The 19,298-nt window shown below is 40.7% G+C and overlaps 1 protein-coding gene across 3 annotated transcripts in view; it reads left to right on the top strand.

Annotated features, from left to right (window-relative positions):
• The first annotated feature begins 7,582 nt into the window (after positions 1-7,582).
• The window catches only part of LOC126963109 (zinc finger protein 25-like), a 35,347-nt gene continuing 23,631 nt past the window's right edge, over positions 7,583-19,298 (top strand). For all 3 annotated transcript variants that reach the window (XR_007728932.1, XM_050805100.1, XM_050805098.1), the window contains exons 1-3: positions 7,583-8,135; positions 11,081-11,178; positions 12,166-12,272. The gene's annotated coding sequence lies outside the window, so the exon portion shown is untranslated. The remainder of the gene's footprint in view (positions 8,136-11,080; positions 11,179-12,165; positions 12,273-19,298) is intronic.

The raw sequence follows: 19,298 nt of genomic DNA, 5'->3' as shown, positions 1-19,298 counted from the left end.
AGTTAATTGATAGTGTTGGGTCTTGTTTTTAACATTTGTAGTGTTTATTCTAGGGCTAATTATTCTTTGTTGCAGAGGTGAGACCATTCTGAGTACTCTACCCAGTGCTCATGAATCATGATTTTTTCACCCTGGCTGGTGACAGCAGGCACTTTTCCCAGCATCACTGGGCTCTATTCTCTTCAATCTTTTTGGATGATTCCCCAGCCTCAGGTGATTTCCTCATACGCATGTTCCAGAGAGCACTCTGCTGAGTTATCAAGGGGACCTTCTGAAGATCACCAGAGCTGTCTCTCTGTGCAGCTCTCTTCCTTGGTAATTTGTCCTGCAAACTCTAGCTGCCTTGGTCTCTCTGGACTCTCAGCTGTGTCTCCTCAATTCAAGGTCTACGATACTCAACCTGGGATCCCCCTCCTTGTGCCACAGCCTAGAAACTCCTTTAAGGCAGTAAGCTGTGGCAAATGTAGAGTTTACTTATTTCATGTTTCATGGGTCACTGTGCTCATTGCCTGATATCCAGTGACTTGAAACCATTGTTTCATATATTTTATCTGGTTTCTTCAGTTGTTTTAGGCAGGAGGGTAAATCCAGTCCCTGTTACTCTACTTTGGCCAGAGACGGTTTTTGTTTTGGTTTGTTGGTTTAGACACAGTCTCCCTCTATTGCCCAGGCTGGTGTGCAGTGGAGTGATCTCGGCTCATTGAAACTTCTGCCTCCTGGGTTTAAGCAATTCTCCAGCCTCAGGCTCCAGAGTAGCTGGGACTACAGACGCGGGCCACCACGTCCGGATAGTTTTTGTATTTTTGTAGAGATGGGGTTTCACCACGTTGGCCAGGCTGGTCTCAAACTCCTGACCTCAAGTGATCGACCAGCCTCAACCTCCCAAAGTGCTTGAATTATAGGCATGAGCCACCACACCCAGCCCAGAAACAGTTTTTGAATTGGATCTTGAATCAGAAGAAGAATTATCTATAAAAGTCTTCATTGAAGGCTGGGCAGGGTGGCTCACACCTGTAATCTCGGCACTTTGGGAGGCTGAGATGGGTGGATCATGAGGTCAGAATATTGAGACCATCCTGGCTAACATGGTGAAACCCCGTCTCTACTGAAAAAAAATTTAAAAATTACCCAGGTGTGGTGGTGCATGCCTGTAGTCTCAGCACTCAATCAAGTGATTGAGGCAGGACAATCACTTGAACCCAGGAGGGGGAGATTGTAGTGAGCCGACATCGCACTATAGCACTCTAGCCTGGGTGGCAGAGTAAGACTCCATCTCAAGAAAAAAAAAAAAAAAGACTTATTTGAGACAATCATTGAAATTTGAACATGGACTGTACATTATAGATTATATATTATATCTTTGTTAAATTTTTCTGATTTTGAGCACTATACCATGGTTACCTAAGAATTTTATCCTTGCTGATAGGAAATACACAGTTAAGAACTTAGGAGTAAAGTGGAATGATTCCTACAACTGACTCTCAAATGATTAAGAAAAATAAATACATGATATACACAAGTAGCACAAATTATGAAGCAAACGTGCCAAAATATTAATGATGGAAATATCTTGGTGAAGAATATATGATAATTCTTTTTTCTTTTTTTTTTTGAGGTGGAGTTTCAGTCTGTTACCCAGGCTGGAATAAAATGGCATGATCTCAGCTCACTGCAACCTCCACCTCCCGGGTTCGAGCAATTCTCCTGCCTCAGCCTCCTGAGTAGCTGAGATTACAGGTGTGCACCACCACACCCAGCTAATTTTTGTATTTTTAGTAGGGACAAGATTTCACTATGTTGATCAGGCTGGTCTCAAACTCCTGACCTCATGATCCACCTGTCTCTGCCTCCCAAAGTGCTGGGATTACAGACGTGAGCAACCACGCCTGGCCTATATGAGAATTCTTTATCCTACTTTTGCAATTTATTTTATAAGTTAAAGATTACTTCAGGCCACGTGCAGTGGCTCATGCCTGTAATCCCACTACTTTGGGAGGTGGAGGAGAATGGATCACCTGAAGTAAGGATTTCGAGACCAGCCTGGCCAACATGGTGAAACCCCAACTCAGCTAAAAATAGAAAACATTAGCCAGGTATGGTGGCACATACCTGTAATCCCAGATACTTGGGAGGCTGAGGCATCTTAAACCTGGAAGATGGAGGTTGCAGTGAGCCGAGATTGCACCACTGCACTCCAGCCTGGGCAATAGAATGAGACTTTCTCTCAAAAAAATTAAAAATAAGATTACCTCAAAATAAATGAATAAAAGAAATTGCAATAATAAATTGCAAAACTGGTCTTTATTTTTAGAAGTGAGGATGGGGGCCAGTTGTGGTGGCTTACACCTGTAATCAGCATTTTCGGAGGTCGAGGTGGGTGGATCATCTGAGGTCAGGAGTTCCAGACCAGCCTGGCCAACATGGTGAAACCCTGTCTCTATTAAAAACACAAAAACTTAGCCAGGTATGGTGGCACGTGCCTGTAATCCCAGCTACTCAGGAGGCTGAAGCAGGAGAATCACTTGAGCCAAGGACGCAGAAGTTGCGGTGAGCTGAGATCGTGCCATTGCACACTAGCCTGGGCAACAAGAGAGAAACTCCATCTAAAAAAAAAAAAAAAAATAGAGATCAGGATGGGGCACTACTTCTGAGAAGGAGAGTCATAATAGAGAATGGGTCCTTCAGGGAGACTTCAGGCACTGATAATACTGTCTTTAAATTCTTTGGTGTTTACATGGTTGTGTTCACCTCTCTTCATCATTCACTTATCAATTATACAGTGATACACATGCCATTGCATACTTTTGTATTTTTTTATACTTCAATAAAAAAATTTTTAAGTAAAAAATAAATTATTCAGATACAATACCTTAAGGATTGCTTTCTTTCTGTGTCTTCTTTCCTCAATCCCTAGTGAAGTCCTCAGGTCAGGGTGATAGTCTCCTAGGTGGTTCTCTTCTTCATTGCAAAAGAACAGTTTTATTCCTTATGCTGCGGAGAAACCAAACGTAAAAATTCACCTTGTGTGAAGCCTTCACCAGTGACCTCAAATTGCTACCTCTCTTGGAACTCACTGACTTTTAAAAATTAAGGGTGGACTTTTAGTAAATTTGAAATGAAACTTTTAACATATGGCACACCAAATATCCATGACACCAAATCCCAGGAGCCCCACAGGGATAGTTTATAGCCACCCTCAGGTGAGAAAGACCTCAAGACCAAATTAGAAAGAAAAGAAAAGAAGAAGTATATACATATATATACACACACACACACACATATATCTCCACACTATTTTGTTTTCAATGAAAATTTTAACATATACTAAATTCTCATGTATATTTGGATCTTTCTGTGCTTTTTCGAAACTAGCACCAAGCTTAAATTACTTTTTATTTTATTTATTTATTTTTTGAGACAGAGACTTGCTTTGTCATCAGGCTGGAGTGCAGTGGTGCTATCTCGGCCTACTGTAACCTCTGCCTGCCAGGTTCAAGTGATTACCTGCATCAGCCTCCCGAGTAGCTGGGATTGCAGGCATGCACCACCACGCCCAGCTTATTTTTGTATTTTTAGTAGAGACGGGGTCTCACCATGTTGACCAGGATGTTCTCGATCTCTTGACCTCGTGATCCGCCCACCTCGGCCTCCCAAAGTGCTGGGATTACAGGCGTGAGCTACCATACCCAGCCTTAAATACTTTTTAAATTTGCATTTTCAAAAAAAGTTCTGTCCATAAAAAATGTCAACTCTGTGAAATATTTAAAGAGATTTATCCTGAGCCAAATGTGAGTGGACACGGCCCTTGACACAGCCCTCAGGAGATCCTGAGAACATGCGCCCAAGGTGGTTGGGGGTGCAGCTTGGTTTTACACATTGTAGGAAGGCATGAGACATCAATCAAATACTTTTAAGGAATACGTTGGTTTGTTCCAGAAAGGCGGGACAAAGTGGAGGGGGTGGGTGTGCTTCCAGGCTATAGGTAAATTTAACCATTTTCTGGTTGACAATTGGTTGAGTTTTTGTCTAAGGATCTGGGATCAATAGAAAGGAAGTGTTCAGGTTAAGATAAAAGATTGTGGAGACCAAGGTTCTTTCGAAGTCTCATAGTGACTGTCCTTAGAAACAAGAGATGACAAATGTTTCCTATTCAGACCCTTTAAAAGGTGCTACACACTCAGTCAATCTATTCAGAATTGGAAGGGCCTGGAAGGAAAAGGTCTAGCTATGTTAACAGAGATTATTTAGAGATGTGAATTTTCCCCACTGTGATACCCTACCTTGTTTTAACCTGAGTGACTCTCTCCTATCAGAGAGAGCCAGACAGACTCCATTTTAGTTTCTTCACCTGCAGCCCCCTTTCACCTCCCTCCCTTAAGGCATAACTAGTGTAAACCTGACTCAAAGCACGTCCAGGAATGCACCTACTGATAAGATATTGACGAAAGCTGCACCAGCAGCTCCTGGGGACGCACTCAGTGGATGGCACCCAAAACCCCTGCATTTATCTCTTTGTGATAGTTTAAGCCCCTGCACCTGGAACTGTTTATTGTTTTGTAACTGCATTTGTAACCAATTACTTTTTTAACTTTTTGCCAGTTCTGCTTCTGTAAAAATTGCTTCAGCTAAAATCCCCCCTCCCCTATTTACACCACGGTATTAAGAAAAAAAAAAACAAAACAAAACTAGCCCGTTCCTCGGAGACGAGAGAATTTTGGGCATTAGCTGCCTCTCAGTAGCTAATAAAGGACTCTGATTTGTCTCAAAGTGTGGCGTTTTTCTATAACTCGCTTGGTCACAACACCACAAAGGACGGCTTGCAGGGCCATTTCAAAATATGACAAAGAAACATGTTTTGGGGGTAAAATATTTTATTTTCTTCCTTGTCTAGTAATGTTATGCTAGAGTCAGGTTGGAAAGTAAGTCACATTATGTAGGGTTAAATAAAACCCATCTGATGTGAATCTATGGTTCGTAGGGCATAACTCCTCAGACCCCTTAGAAATTTGGGTAAGAAAAAAAAATCAGAGTTTAGTCCTCAGTTCCTTGCTATTCCCTGAGGTTGTTTCCTGAGGAAGTTAAAAATTATTTTATCAAGTAAAACAAAACTAAGCTCCCCATTAAGATTTATTTAAATTTGATTGAAATTGTGTTAAATTTTATAGTTTTCTGTAAGGGTAAATATTAAACATAAAAATTTGGGCTGGGCGCTCATGCCTGTAATCCCAGCACTTTGGGAGGCCGAGGCGGGTAGATCACGAAGTCAGGAGCTCAAGACCAGCCTGGCCAAGAAGGTGAAATCCCGTCTTTACTAAAAATACAAAAAAATTAGCTGGGTGTGGTGGTGGGCGCCTGTAATCCCAGCTACTCAGGAGGCTGAGGCAGAGAATTGCTTGAACCTGGGAGGCGGTGGTTGCAGTGAGAAGAGACCATGCCACTGCATCCTAGCCTGGGCGACAAAGGGAGACACTGTCTCAAAGAAAAAAACAAAACAACAAACAACTGAATTTTTCTTCTTGCAAAAAGGGAAAAAGACCTTTCCTCCTCTCTTTTCTTACAGCATTTCCTTAAGAAAACTTGTAATTTTTTTTTTGTTTGTTTGTTTGGAGACGAGTCTCCCTCTGTCGCCCAGGCTGGAGTGCAGTGGCCGGATCTCAGCTCACTGCAAGCTCTGCCTCCTGGGTTTAGGCCATTCTCCTGCCTCAGCCTCCCGAGTAGCTGGGACTACAGGCACCCGCCAACTTGTAATTTTAAATCCTTTCCCTGTCTCTGTGAGATTTAGCAAAACTTTTTAAAAAGTAAATAAGCTTCTTGCTAGTTTAACAGCCCAGGAAGGTCTTTCTTAATGGCCTTGGGTCATGTCTTTGAAATGTAAGCATCAAGGAAGATTGCACCCCATCTCCCTGCCTCTGTGGTAAACTCCCAGGCTCCTGCCTACCTGTTATTAACTACCTGCGTGTCATAGAGACACCAGAAACTTTACTTTTCATTTGCATAACGGCAATTAACTAACACTGATGGCTACCCTAATTATCACTTGAATTTCAGATGAATTATGCATAGCAAATGGTGTTGTACAGTCGTCTTGAGGACACGTTATCTTTTACCATGAGAAAATGGAATGCATTATACCAGAATGGCTAATATAAAAAAAGATAGTTCTTCCTGTCTTCGTAAACTCATTAGTGGGTTGCGTGTGACGCACATAGCAGTCTGGTTTAATGTTTATTCAATAATGTAACTGTTTTGTCCTTTTCTCCATCTGTGGAGAGAATTTTCTGGATTGGCAAGAGGCTTTATTTTAAATTATTTCCTCAACACCTCTCATCCAGAAAAGTGGTGTGTGTGTGTGTGTGTGTGTATGTATTATGTGTGCATATTTTTTGTATATATATATGTGTGTGTTTATACACATGACTATACACACATATTTTTTCTAGATGATTTTACATATTTTAATATAATAAAGTTATTGACCAGGAAATAATTTGTTTTACATATACAGCCAAGTCCTCTTTCTGTATCCGAGGGGGAATTAGTTCCAGGACCTCCCTGGATTACTCAAATCCAGGGATGTTCAAGTCTTTGGTAGAAAATAACCTGGTATTTGCATAACCTACACACCTCCTCCCCTATACTTTAAATTATGTCTAGATTAATTGTAAACCTAACACAATGTAAATACTATGTAAATACTTTTACTGTATTGTTTAGAGTATGACGAGGGGAAAAGTTTGTACCTGCTCAGTAAGATATAATATTTTAAACCATTTCTTTTTTTTAGAGAAGGTCTCACTATGTTGCACAGGCTGGTCTCCAACTCCGGGCCCCCAGTGATCCTCCCAAGTGGCTGAGATCACATGCACAAGCCATCCCCGCCCAGATCATTTTTAAGTATTTTCAATCCGAGCTTAGTTGAATCCATAGATATGGACGCCCGGGATAAGGAGGGACGACTATATGTATTTCTTAGTGAAATGATAGTCATGATATTCTATACGATTAGATTAAAACTTGTGTAAATTCATGAGGATGTACACCTAACATTAAGCGCTTTTGCTTTTGGGAAGTGGTATACTCGTTTTCTGTTTTAGCTTATACATACTTTGTAGTTTATTACGATTCGCGTATCGTTTGCACAATTGTCAAAGCTACCATTCCTAACAGGAAGCGGTTACAGGACATTATCCTTCATTACTCCACGTACTCCTGCACCCACCGAGTTCAATCACTTTAACAAAACTGCCCATCAGTGATCCCTGGAGCACCTCACGGGGGCCTTCTGTCTTCAAGCCCCGACGTGAGCAGTGCAGCGCTCCAGCCATCACTGAGCAAGGCCAACGCCCGCTACAGGAAACCCGACAGCAATCACTCAGGCCGCTGGAGGAGGGCGCGCCTCACGACGTCATCCAAGATAGAGTCGCAGCCGGGCCTTCTGGGAAGCGTAGTTTTGGAGTAGCGCTCGGGGAACGTTCTGCGCATGTGCAATGCTATCTCCTTTCTGGCGTTGGCGTTTTTCGCGCTAGGGTCGGGAGAGGATGTTCTGCGCATGTGCAATGCCATCTCCTTTCTGGCGTTGGCGTTTTTGTCTTACGCCCTATGGTGGGGAGAGGACTCTGGTGCCCCCGGGTCGCGGCTAGGCCGCAAAGGGCGGGGCCTGGGCTCGGCGCAGGCCGGGAGCAGAGGCCGATCCCCTACAGCTGTGTCCAAGGCCCTTGCGGGCGGGCAGGACGTGGGAGGCGGGATCTAGAGCCTGGAAGCCGCCTCCAGGCCCCGGAGCGGCCTCCGCGGAGGGCCCAGTGTGGGAGCCGCCTGGCTGGGAGGTTGGCCGTCTGCGCTGGCGCCCTTTCCGGGAATGGCGTTTGCGCTACCTGCTTGAGGGGCGGCCAAAGGAGGCTTGCAGTGGCGGGGCAGTGGGCGCCCAGAGCAGCCGCATGTATGACGTGAACCGGAGCCGCCACGTCAGGCGCGTTGGCCGCTGCAGACGCCGCGCTCAAAAGCTGCCGCGACGTGGGCTCCGGTCCTGCGTATGCAGGTGGTCCCAGGGCGGCTGGATGCCCATCTGGCAAATGATGGGGGCCTTTGGGTACTGAATAGGGTAGTAGATGTAAAGTATGATACAGAACTAAATAAAGGTGAGCTGCTTCTGTTACAAGACATGCTGTTTTCATTATTGGCTCATTTAATCATCGTAACCATTCTTTCTACTTAACCACCTCCATTTAAATGTGACTACTAAAGATTCAGAGAGAAAAATTCGTTTACCCACGGTATTAGCAGGTGGGATGTAAATCCTCAGTTTTTTCTCCGAATTCATGCGCCTTCCCACACTAAAATCCAGTCTTGCCTTGTATTTAGCACAGCATTTGTCCCTTGAGCACCACCAGAATGTAGCTGTGGAGTGTACTGAACCCAGTCTTAACCACGTAGTGTTCTGTTTCCAAAAATGCTTGGGGGAATCTTCAGAGCCCTTGAATCAAAAGGTTAATTATTTAAGGCCTTGCTGCATCCTTAAACCTTAGTTTCTTCTTAGAGGACTGTGAAACCTGTAAATTGAAACCACAATTTGAGCCCTCAATTTTGCATTTTACAGAAGCTGGGAATCCCATCCATCCCAGACGCTAGTTTCTGAAGAGAGGAAATGGGTCAAAGAATTTTTTTTAAAGATGAAAACTGCAGTTCATCAGTTCCACAATTTTATGGTGGTGATATGATAATACTTCTCATTGGCTGATAACTGAGCTTAGGTATTTTCTAAGCACTATGCTAGCTGGAAGTGGTTTTTGCTGCTTATTTTAGTTTTTCTTTTTTTTTTTTTTGGTACATAATGTACATATTTGTGGGGTACATGTGATATTTTGATATATGCATACAATGTGTGATCAAATACAGTATCCACCACCTCATTTCTTTGTTTTGTGAATATTCCAAATCTTCTAGCTACTCTGAAACACACAATAAATTATTGTTAACACTTGTCACCATACTGTGCTATTGAACACTAAGACTTATTCCTTCTACCTATTTTTGTACCCATTAACCTCTCTTCATGCCTCGCTCCCTGCTTCCCTTCGCAGCCTCTGGTAACCATCATTCTACTTCTTACCTTCATGAGATCAACTATTTTAGCTCCCATGTATGAGTGAGAGCATGATATTTGTCTTTCTGTGCCTGGCTTATTTCATGTAACATAATGTCCTCCAGTTCCATCTTTGTTGTTTCAATGACAAAATTTCATTCTTTTTATGGCTGAATAATACTCCATTGTGTATATATACCACAATGTTCATTACCTATTCATGCATTGATGGGTACTTAGGTTGATTCTGTATCTTGACTATTGTGAATAGTGCTACGATAAAAATGGGAGTGCAGAGATCTCTTCAATATACTGATTTCCTTTCTTTTGAATATATACATAGCAGTGAGATTGCTGGATCATATGGTAATTGTGTTTTTTATTTTTTGAGGAACCTCCATACTGTTCCACAGTGACTGTACTAGTTTACATTGCCACCAAGAGTGTATGAGGGTTCTCCTTTCTCCATATCCCCCAGCATTGCTTTTTTGTTTGTTTGTTTGTTTTTTTGCCTTTTTTATAATAGCTATTTTAAGGGGTAAAATGATATCCCATTGTGGTTTTGATTTGCATTTGTCTGATGATTAGTGATGTTGAACATTTTATCATATACCTATTGGCCATTTATATGTCTTCTATTGTGAAATGTCTGTTCAGATCATTTGCTCAATTTTTTTAAATCAAATTTTTTGTTTTCTGGCTATTGAGTTCCTTATATATTCTGGTTATTAATTCCTTGTGAGATGGGTGGTTTGCAAATATTTTCTCCTATTCTTTAGGTGTCTTTTCACTGTGACTGCTTACTTTGCTGTGCCGAAGCTTTTTAGTTTGATGTAATCCCATTCATCTATTTTTGCCTTTATTGCTTATGCCGTTAAGGTCTTACCAAAAAATTTTTGCCCAGACAAATGTTCTGAAGCATTTCCAAATGTTTTCTTCTAGTAGTTTCATAGTTTCAGCTCATACATTTAAATCTTTAATCCACTGTCATTTGATTTTTGCATATGATGAGAGACAGGGTCTAGTTTCATTCTTCTGCATACGAATATCCAGTTTTCTCAGCACCATTTATTGAAGAAACTGTCATTTCTCCAATGTATGTTCTTGGTGCCTTTGTCAAAAATGAAATTGGCTATAAATGCATGTATTTATTTCTCAATTCTCTTTTCCATTGGTCTATGTGTCTCTTTTTATGCCCGTAACCTACTGTTTTGTTTACTATAGCTTTATAGTATATTTTGAAGTCTGGTAGTGCAACACCTCCAGCTTTTTTTTTTGCACAAAATTGCTTTGGCTATTCGGGGTCTTTGGTGGTTCCATATAAATTTTAGGATTTTTTTCCTATTTCTATGAAGAATGTCATTGGTATTTGGATATGGATTGCATTGAATCTGTAGATTGCTTTTAGTACTGTGGACATTTTAACAATATTAATTCTGCCAGTCCATGAGCATGGGATATCTTTCCATTTTAATGTCATTCACCAGTGTTTTTACTCTTTTTTTTTTGAGACAAGGTCTCAGTTTGGTGCAATCTTGGCTCACTGCAATCTCTGCCTCCCAGGTTCAAGCTATTCTCCCATCTCAGCCTCCTGAGTACCTAGGATTACAGGAGTGTGCCACCACACCTAATTTTGTGTGTGTGTGTGTGTGTGTGTGTGTGTATTTTTAGTGGAAACAGGGTTTTGCCATGTTGGCCAGTCTGATTTTGAACTCCTGACCTCAGGTGATCCAGTCGCCTCCTCCTCCCAAAGTGTTGGGATTACAGGTGTGAGCCACAGTGCCCAGCCTGTTTTATATGTTTAATTGTAGCATCTTTTACTTTTTTGGTTGAATTTATTCCCAGGCATTGGGAGTTTTTTGGTAGCTATTGTAAATGAGATTGCTTTCTTGATTTCTTTTTCAAATTATTCACTGTTGGTGTATGGAAATGCTACTTTTTTTTTCTTCTTTTTTTCTTTCTTTCTTTTTGTTGAGACAGAGTTTCTCTCTTGTTGCCTAGGGTGGAGTAAAATGGCATGATCTTGGCTCACTGCAACCTCCATCTCCTGGGTTCAAGCGATTCTCCTGCCTCAACCTCCCGAGTAGCTGGGATTACAGGTATGTGCCACCATGCCTGACTAATTTTGTACTTTTAGTAGAGACGGGTTTTCTCCTTGTTGGTCAGTCTGGTCTCGAACTCCCGACCTCAGGTGATCCACCCACCTTGGCCTGCCAAAATTCTGGGATTACAGACGTGAGCCACCGCACCTGGCCTGCTACTGATTTTTAATGTTGATTTTGTATCCTGCAACTTTACTGAATTCATGTATCAGTTCTACCAGTTTTTTTGGTGGAGTCTTTATGTTTTGCTAAATATAGGGTCATGTCATCTGTAAACAAAGATAATTTGACTTTTTCCTTTCCAATTTGGATGCCCTTTATGGTTTCTGCTGCTTATGAAAAGGACCTTAGGATTATGACATGTAGTTGTCTTTTGTTACATACATGAAGTGCTTTTAGAAGCTAGATTTGTGTCACTGTCAGCAGATTAGATTCTCAAGTCAGAGTTCATCAGGGCCTAATTAAATTTTACCTTAGGCCTAGCCCAAGTTTTGAGGGGACAGTGCATTGCTGGTACTGTCTGTGTTGGTGATCCTGGGTGAAGACTTATAGAATCAGAATGGTACCTGAAGGGTTGTTCAAGATTATCTAATTCCTACTCATTTTAAAGACAAAAGCGTTGAAACTAAGACAATCACTTAGTTTACTAATAGCAGAGCTTAGGGTAGAACTGAGTCTTTAAGTTCGTTATATCATATGTACATCGAAAGAAGGTTCTTGGAGAAGTGGTTTTTGAGAAATTGCAATTTAGGGAGAAGAAATGTCCTATTTTTGACAACTTTGAAGAGACTTTCTAACCTTGGGTTTATAATAGCAAAAGATGGTTATAATATGTAACTTAATTACCTTTTATGTGCCAATAAATATATCTCTTCAACATCATTTATAGTGTCAGCAAAGGGTTCCATACATTGGATATATCATACATGTTATTTAATCTGTCGTTATTGGATATTTAAGTTTTGATTCTTTTGTGTTATTCAGAAAATGGAAACATAATTTTCAAAACAGCCAATAGGAAAGAAATGTGTAGATTCACTCAAAAATGTCCCAGGCTCATCAAGATTAATATCAGAGTCAGAAGTGGACAGGTGGGTGCTACTTCATCATGCTCCTTACTATTCTTTCTAATGGTCAAAGGGACGTTTTCTCAAAGGTTTTGCTAAAATGTTGTATGGAAATTTCTCACTGTTGATTCCTGGAACTGCCAGATAAAGTCCCTTATGATTTCTGCTCTGGCTTTGTAGTTTTCAGCCTTTCCCAAGAACAGCAGAAAATGAACAAGCTCCAGGTGAGTCATTTATTTAGCCCGTACTTTGTTTCACTGTGCGTGTGTGTGTGTGTTAATAGTGAGTTTTATGAATGGGACCCATACACTAAATTAGAAACGTAGAAATAGTTAAAAATCACCTTCAGGCAAAATACTATTTGAATAAAACAGCAATTCTCAAAATGTGGTCTGCAGATCCCTGGGAGCTCCAAGACCCTCTCAAGGGGTCTATGAGGTTGAGACTCAGAGTGCTAAGATGTAGATTACCTTTTACACTGTTGATACTTGCACTGATGGCATGAAAGCAATGCTAAATAGGTTACTGCCTGTTTGGCATAAAATAGACAATGACATTGATACAAACAAATTTTTTTTTTTTTTTTTTTTTTTTTTTGAGATGGAGTCTCGCTCTGTTGCCCAAGCTGGAGTGCAGTGGTATAATCTCGGCTCACTGCAGCCTCTGTCTCCCAGGTTCAAGTGATTCTCCTGCCTCAGCCTCCTGAGTAGCTGGGATTACAGGCACCTGCCACCATGCCCAGCTAATTTTTGTATTTTTAGTAGAGAAAGGTTTCCCCATGTCAGCTAGGCTGGTTTCAAATTCCTGACCTCAAATGATTCTCCCACCTCGGCCTCCCAAAATGCTGGGATTACAGGCGTGAGCTACCGTGCCAGGCCACAAATGTGATTTTAAAAGTATATTTTAGCCAGACACGGTGGCTCACGCCTGTAATCCCAGCACTTTGGGAGGCCGAGGCGTGAGGATCACAAGGTCAGGAGATCGAGACCACCCTGGCTAACACGGTGAAACCCCGTCTCTACTAAAAATACAAAAAATTAGCCAGGCGTGGTGGCGGACGCCTGTAGTCCCAGCTAATCGGGAGACTGAGGCAGGAGAATGGTGTGAACCCGGGAGGCGGAGGTTGCAGTGAGCCGAGATTGCGCCACTGCACTCCAGCCTGGGTGACAGAGCCAGACTTTGTCTCAAAAAAAAAAAAAAATATATATATATATATATATATGATATCTTTTATAACAATGTGTCAACATTTGAGTAATATTTCTGAGGTATATGTTCAGAGACAAACTCAAGCAATTTAGGAGGATAAAGTGATACAGAGAAGTGAGGAATAAGTTATAGGTTGATTAGGATAATACTACCCTAAAATATAATATTTGAGGAAAGTCTGGAATTAAATGAGAGAGAGCGCCAAGTAGAAATCTGAGGGAGCAGCATTGTGGGTAGGAAAAACAGCAATACAGACACCCCAAAGCATGTTCCAGAAACAGTATGTAGGATATTGAAGCTAGAGAGATATGACTTAGGGAAAGAATGTTAAGAGGTAACATCAAAAAGGTAGAGGAAGCTAGAATATGTACGGCCCCTATAGGCTGTAGAAAACATTGAATTTTGATTTTTTTTTTTTTGCTCGTTTAAAAATAATCCTTTACATAATCAAAGGAATATACATAATGAAACCTTAACTTAGTGGGGAAAGAATTTAGCCATCCAATAATAAGAATGGTATAAGCTATAGATTTTATATAAATGTCTTTAACAGATGAAGGAAGTTCCCTTCTTTTCCTAGTTTGTTCAGAGATTTTGTCATGAATGGATCTTGAATTTTGTCAAATGTTCTTCTGCTTTTTTTGAGATAATCATGTTGTTTTTCTTTTTTAGTTTGTTAGCATAGTGAACTACATTGATTGATATTCAAATATAGAATCAACCTTGCATTGCCAGGATAAGTTGGTCATAATGTGTATATTTTTATATATTGTTGAATTGGATTTGCTAACATTTTGTTGAGGATTTTTGCATCTATCACCATGAGGAATATTGATCAGTGATCAATATACTAGTAAATGTTTAATAATCAGATTTTAGGGATTGGGAAAGAAATTTGGTTTATACTGTTTACCAATTTCTGTGGTATAAATACTCCCACCATGGCAAATTTCAAGCTACAACATGCTAGCCAGTTCCTGAAAACTTAACCATCAGCTCTTCTGAGCTGATACAAACTGGTGCCAGTAGCCACTGTAGTTGTCATTTCTGATAATGTTTTTGTTAGATTTGGGTCTCAGGGTCATGTGAGCCTTATAAAATGAGTTGAGAATGGTTATTTTTTCTTGGTTTTATGGAAGAAATTACATATAATTGGTATTGTTTCTGCCTTATTGTTTGATTGAATTCACCAATGAAACTATTTAGGCCTGAATTTGTCTTTGTTCAAAGGTTTTGTATACTTGTTTTAATTGAAGTGAAATTCACATACTATTCATCATTTAAAATTATACAATTGTGAGGTATTAATATATAGTACATTCACAGTGTTGTGTAACACCACTTCTACCTAGTTTCAAAACATTTTCACCATCCCAAAAGAAAACCCTGTACCCATTAAGCAGTCATTCCCCATTCTTTCTCCCACTATCCCCTGGCAACCACTAACATGTTTTCTGTCTCTATGGATCTACCTATTCTAGATATTTCATGTAAGTGAGATCATACATTATGTGACCTTTTGTGTCTGCCTTCTTTCACTTAGCATATTTTACAGGTTCATCCACCTTGAAGCATGTATCAGTACATCGTTCCTTTTTATGGCTAAAATGCCATTGTGTATATACTCCACAATTTGTTTATCCATTCATCCATTGACAGACATTTGGTTGGTTTCCACTTTTTGGTTATTATGAATACTGCTGTTATGCAAATTTATCTATAAGTATTTGATACCTAGTTTTAATTATTTTGGGTATATACCTAAAAATGGAGTTGCTGGGATGTATGGCAATTCTATGTTTAAATTTTTGAGAAACTGCCAAACTTCCACAGCAGCTGTACCATTTTACATTCCCATAGCGATGTACAAGGGTTTCAGTTTCTCCATATACCCCCAACACCTGTTCTCCATTTTAAAAATTATGCCCATTATAATTGGGTGGGGGGGGTGAAGTGTTATTGTTGCGGTTTTGCATTGCATTTCTTTAGAGTTGAATGATGTTGAACATCTAGTTTGCTTTTTCGTTCTATTTTTTTTCTAGTGTGCTTTTTAGCCATTTGTATATACTGTCATTATTTGGTATATGCAGGTGATTGGTTCCAGGACCCCTGCATGTACTAAAATCCACACATACTCAAGTCCTGCAGTCAGCGCTTCAGAACCCATGTATGCAAAAACTTGGCCCTCCATATGGGTGGGTTTCCAATCTTGCAAATACTATATTTTCAATCTATGTTTGGTTGAAAATAATCTGTATCCAAGCCTGTGTTGTTCAAGGGTGAGTTGTGTGATTTGGAGAAATGTTCACTCAGGTTCTTTGCCCATTTCCTAACTGGACTGTTTATCTTTTTGTTGTTGAATTATAAGAATGTTTTATGGCCAGGCACAGTGGCTCACGCCTGTAATCTCCGCATTTTGGGAGGCCAGGGTGGGCGGATCACTCAAGGTCAGGAGTTCAGACCAGCCTGGTCAACATGGTGAAACCCTGTCTCTACTAAAAATACAAAAATTAGCTGGGCTTGGTGGTATGTGCCTGTAGTCCTAGCTACGTGGGAGGCTGAGGCAGGAGAATCACTTGAACCTAGGAGGTGGAAGTTGCAGTGAGTCGAGATGACACCACTGCACTCCAGCCTGGGTGACAGAGCAAGACTCTTCTTTAAAAAAAAAAAAAAAAAAAAAAAAAAAGATCGGTCGTGTGCAGTGGCTCACCCCTGTAATCCCAACAATTTGGGAGGCTGAGGCAGGTGGCTTATGAGGTCAGGAGTTTGAGACCAGCCTGGCCAACATGGTGAAACCCCATGTCTATTAAAAATACAAAAATTAGTTAGGCATGGTGGCGCATGCCTGTAGTCCCAGCTACTTGGAAGGCTGAAGCAGAATTGCTTGAATCCGGGAGGCGGAGGCTGTGGTGAGCTGAGATGGCGCTGCTGCACTCCAGCCTGGGCAACAGAGGGAGACTCTGTCTCAGATGATTTGCAAATATTTTCCACATTGTGGGTTGTCGTTTCTCTATTGTGACAGTGTTCTATAATGCACAAACATTTCAAATTATGATGAAGTACAATTTATTTTTCTTTTGTTTGTGCTTTTGGTGTCATATAGAAGAATCCCTTGCCAAATTCAAGGTAGGCTGTGTTTTCTTCTAAGAGTTCTCCGTATTTAACTCATATATTTAGGTCATTGATCCGTTTTGAATTTATTTTTGCATATGATGTGAGGTAGAGGTCCCATTTAACTCATGCATGTGGGTATTCAGTTTTCCCAGTATTATTTGGTGAAGAGACTATTCTTTTCCCACTGAATGGTCTTGGCAGCCTTGTTGAAAATCAGTTGGGGCTGGATATAGTGGCTCATGCCTGTAATTCTAACACTTTAGGTGACCAAGGTGTGCAGATCTCTTGAGCCCAGGAATTTGAAACCATCCTGGGCAACACGGCAAGACCCTGTCTCTACAAAATACAAAAATTAGCCAGCTGGGTGGTGTACACTTTTAGTCCCAGATACTTGGGAGGCTGAGGCAGGGGAATCACCTGAGCCTGGGGAGGTCCAGGCTGCAGTAAGCCGTGACTGTACCATTGCACTCCAGCCAGTGAGACCCTGTTTCAGAAAAAAAAAAGAAAGACAAAGATGAAGAAAATCATGTGGTGGTAGATATGTGGGTTTATTTCTGAACTCAGTTCTATCCCATTAGACTGTATGTGTGTCCTAATGCCAGTACCTCACTGTTTTGATAACTGTAGCTTTGCAGTAAGTTTTGAAATTGTGAAGTGTGAGTCCTCTGACTTTATTCTTCTTTTCCAATGTTGTTTTGGCTACTGGGAACACCTTGCAATTCTGTATGAATTGGAGGATAATCTTTTCCATTTCTGTGCAAAAGATAGGGACTGGTTTGAATATGTAGATTTCTTTGGGTAGTATTGTCATTTGAACCATATTAAGTCTCCCAGTCCATGAATACAGGATGGCATCTCATTTATTTAGGTCTCATCTTAGTATAGCCAGCCAGCTCTCTTTTGGTTACTGCTATTTTTGTGAAATGCCTTTTTCCATCCTTTCTTTTCAGCCTACTTGTGTCTTTGCATCTAAATTTAATTTTAGAAGGCATGTATTCGAATCATGTTTTTAATATCCATTCAGTCAATATCTGCCTTTAACTGTTGAGTCTAATCTATTTAAAGTGACGTTTGATAAAGACTTACTTCTGCAACTTGGCATTTTTCTTTGACATACTTTATATCTTTTCCTTTAATTCCTCTGTGATATGGTTTGGCTCTGTGTCCCCAACCAAATCTCATATCAAATTGTAACTCTCAGTGTTGGAGGAGGGGCCTGGTGGCAGGTGATTGGATCATGATGGCAGACTTCCCCCTTGCTGTTTTTGTGATAGTGAGTGAGTTCTGACAAGATCTGGTTAAAAGTGTGTAGCACTTCCCCCTTTGCCCACTCTCTCCTGCTGTGCTGTGTGAAGATGTGCCTACTCCTTCACCTTCTGCTATGATTGTAAGTTTCCGGAGGCCTCCACAGTTATGCTTCCTATACAGCCTGTGGAACTGTGAGCCAATTAAACCTCTTTTCTTTGTAAATTACCTCGTCTCAGGTAGTTCTTTTTTTTTTTTTTTTTTTTTTTTTTTAATTGAGATGGAGTCCTGCTCTGTCACTCAGGCTGGAGTGCAGTGGTGCAGTCTTGGCTCACTGCAACTCTGCCCCCTGGGTTCAAGTGAGTCTCCTGGCTTAGCCTCCCAAGTAGCTGGGATTACAAGTGCATGCCACCACACCTGGCTAATTTTTGTATTTTTAGTAGAGATGGGGTTTCACCATGTTGGCCATGTTGAACTCCTGGCCTCAAGTGATGTGCTTGCCTCAGCCTCCCAAAGTGCTGGGATTACAGGAATGAGCCACCTCACCCAGCCTCAGGTAGTTCTTTATAACAATGTGATAACACACTAATACCCTCCAATAGTGCTTTCTTTTTACGTTTTTTCTAATATACCATTTTGCTTTCCTCCTCATTTCTTTTTGTGGATATTTAAAGGTGTTTTTAGTGATTACTCTTAGCATTACAACCTTTCTAATTTTTAACAATCTACTTTGAATTGGTACCAACTTAGCTTCAGTAGTATATAAAAATTGCTGATATATGGCTCTGTTTCTCCCCCCTTTATGCTGTTACTGTCACAAATTACATTTTTGTATGTTGTGTGGCCACTAACATATATTTATAGTTACTATTTTATGCATTTGTCTTTTAAATCCTATAGGAAGCAAAAAGAGGAGATATAATTTAAAAAATACAACAATATTGGCTTTTATATTTACCTATATAGTTGCATTCACCTGTGTTCTTTATAGCTTCATATGGCCCTGAATTATTGTCCAGTGTCCTTTCATTTCAGACTGAAGGACTCCTTGTAGCATTTCTTATAAGGCAGGTCTACTAGAAACAGAGTCCTTTAGCTTTTGTTTATCTTGGGATGCCTTACTTTCTTCTGCATTATTGATGGATAGTCTTAATGGAAAAGAGTTGTTGAAATAGAATTCTTTTCTTTCAGCACTTTAATATGTCATCACACTGCATTTCGGCTTTCATAGTTTCTGGTAAGAAATCTGCTTTAATCTTAATGGATTCATGGATTAATCTTAGTGGTTGGAGTTGACCGCTTTCAGCTTTTCCATGCCGAGGTTGCAAGTGGCTGGTGGCTCTAGCATTCCAAAGTATGCAGGCCCCCTTCCCACAGTTCCATTAGGCAGTACCCTGGTGGGGGCTCTTTGTGGAGGCTCCAACCCATTTCCCATCAACATTGCCCTAGTAGTTTCTCTGTAGGGGCTCCATCTCTGTGGCA

Source organism: Macaca thibetana, chromosome 9, assembly GCF_024542745.1.
Source record: "Macaca thibetana thibetana isolate TM-01 chromosome 9, ASM2454274v1, whole genome shotgun sequence".
Classification (NCBI taxonomy): domain Eukaryota; kingdom Metazoa; phylum Chordata; class Mammalia; order Primates; family Cercopithecidae; genus Macaca; species Macaca thibetana.
Note: the sequence above shows the minus strand (reverse complement) of the source record. Positions and strands in the feature narration are given on the sequence as shown.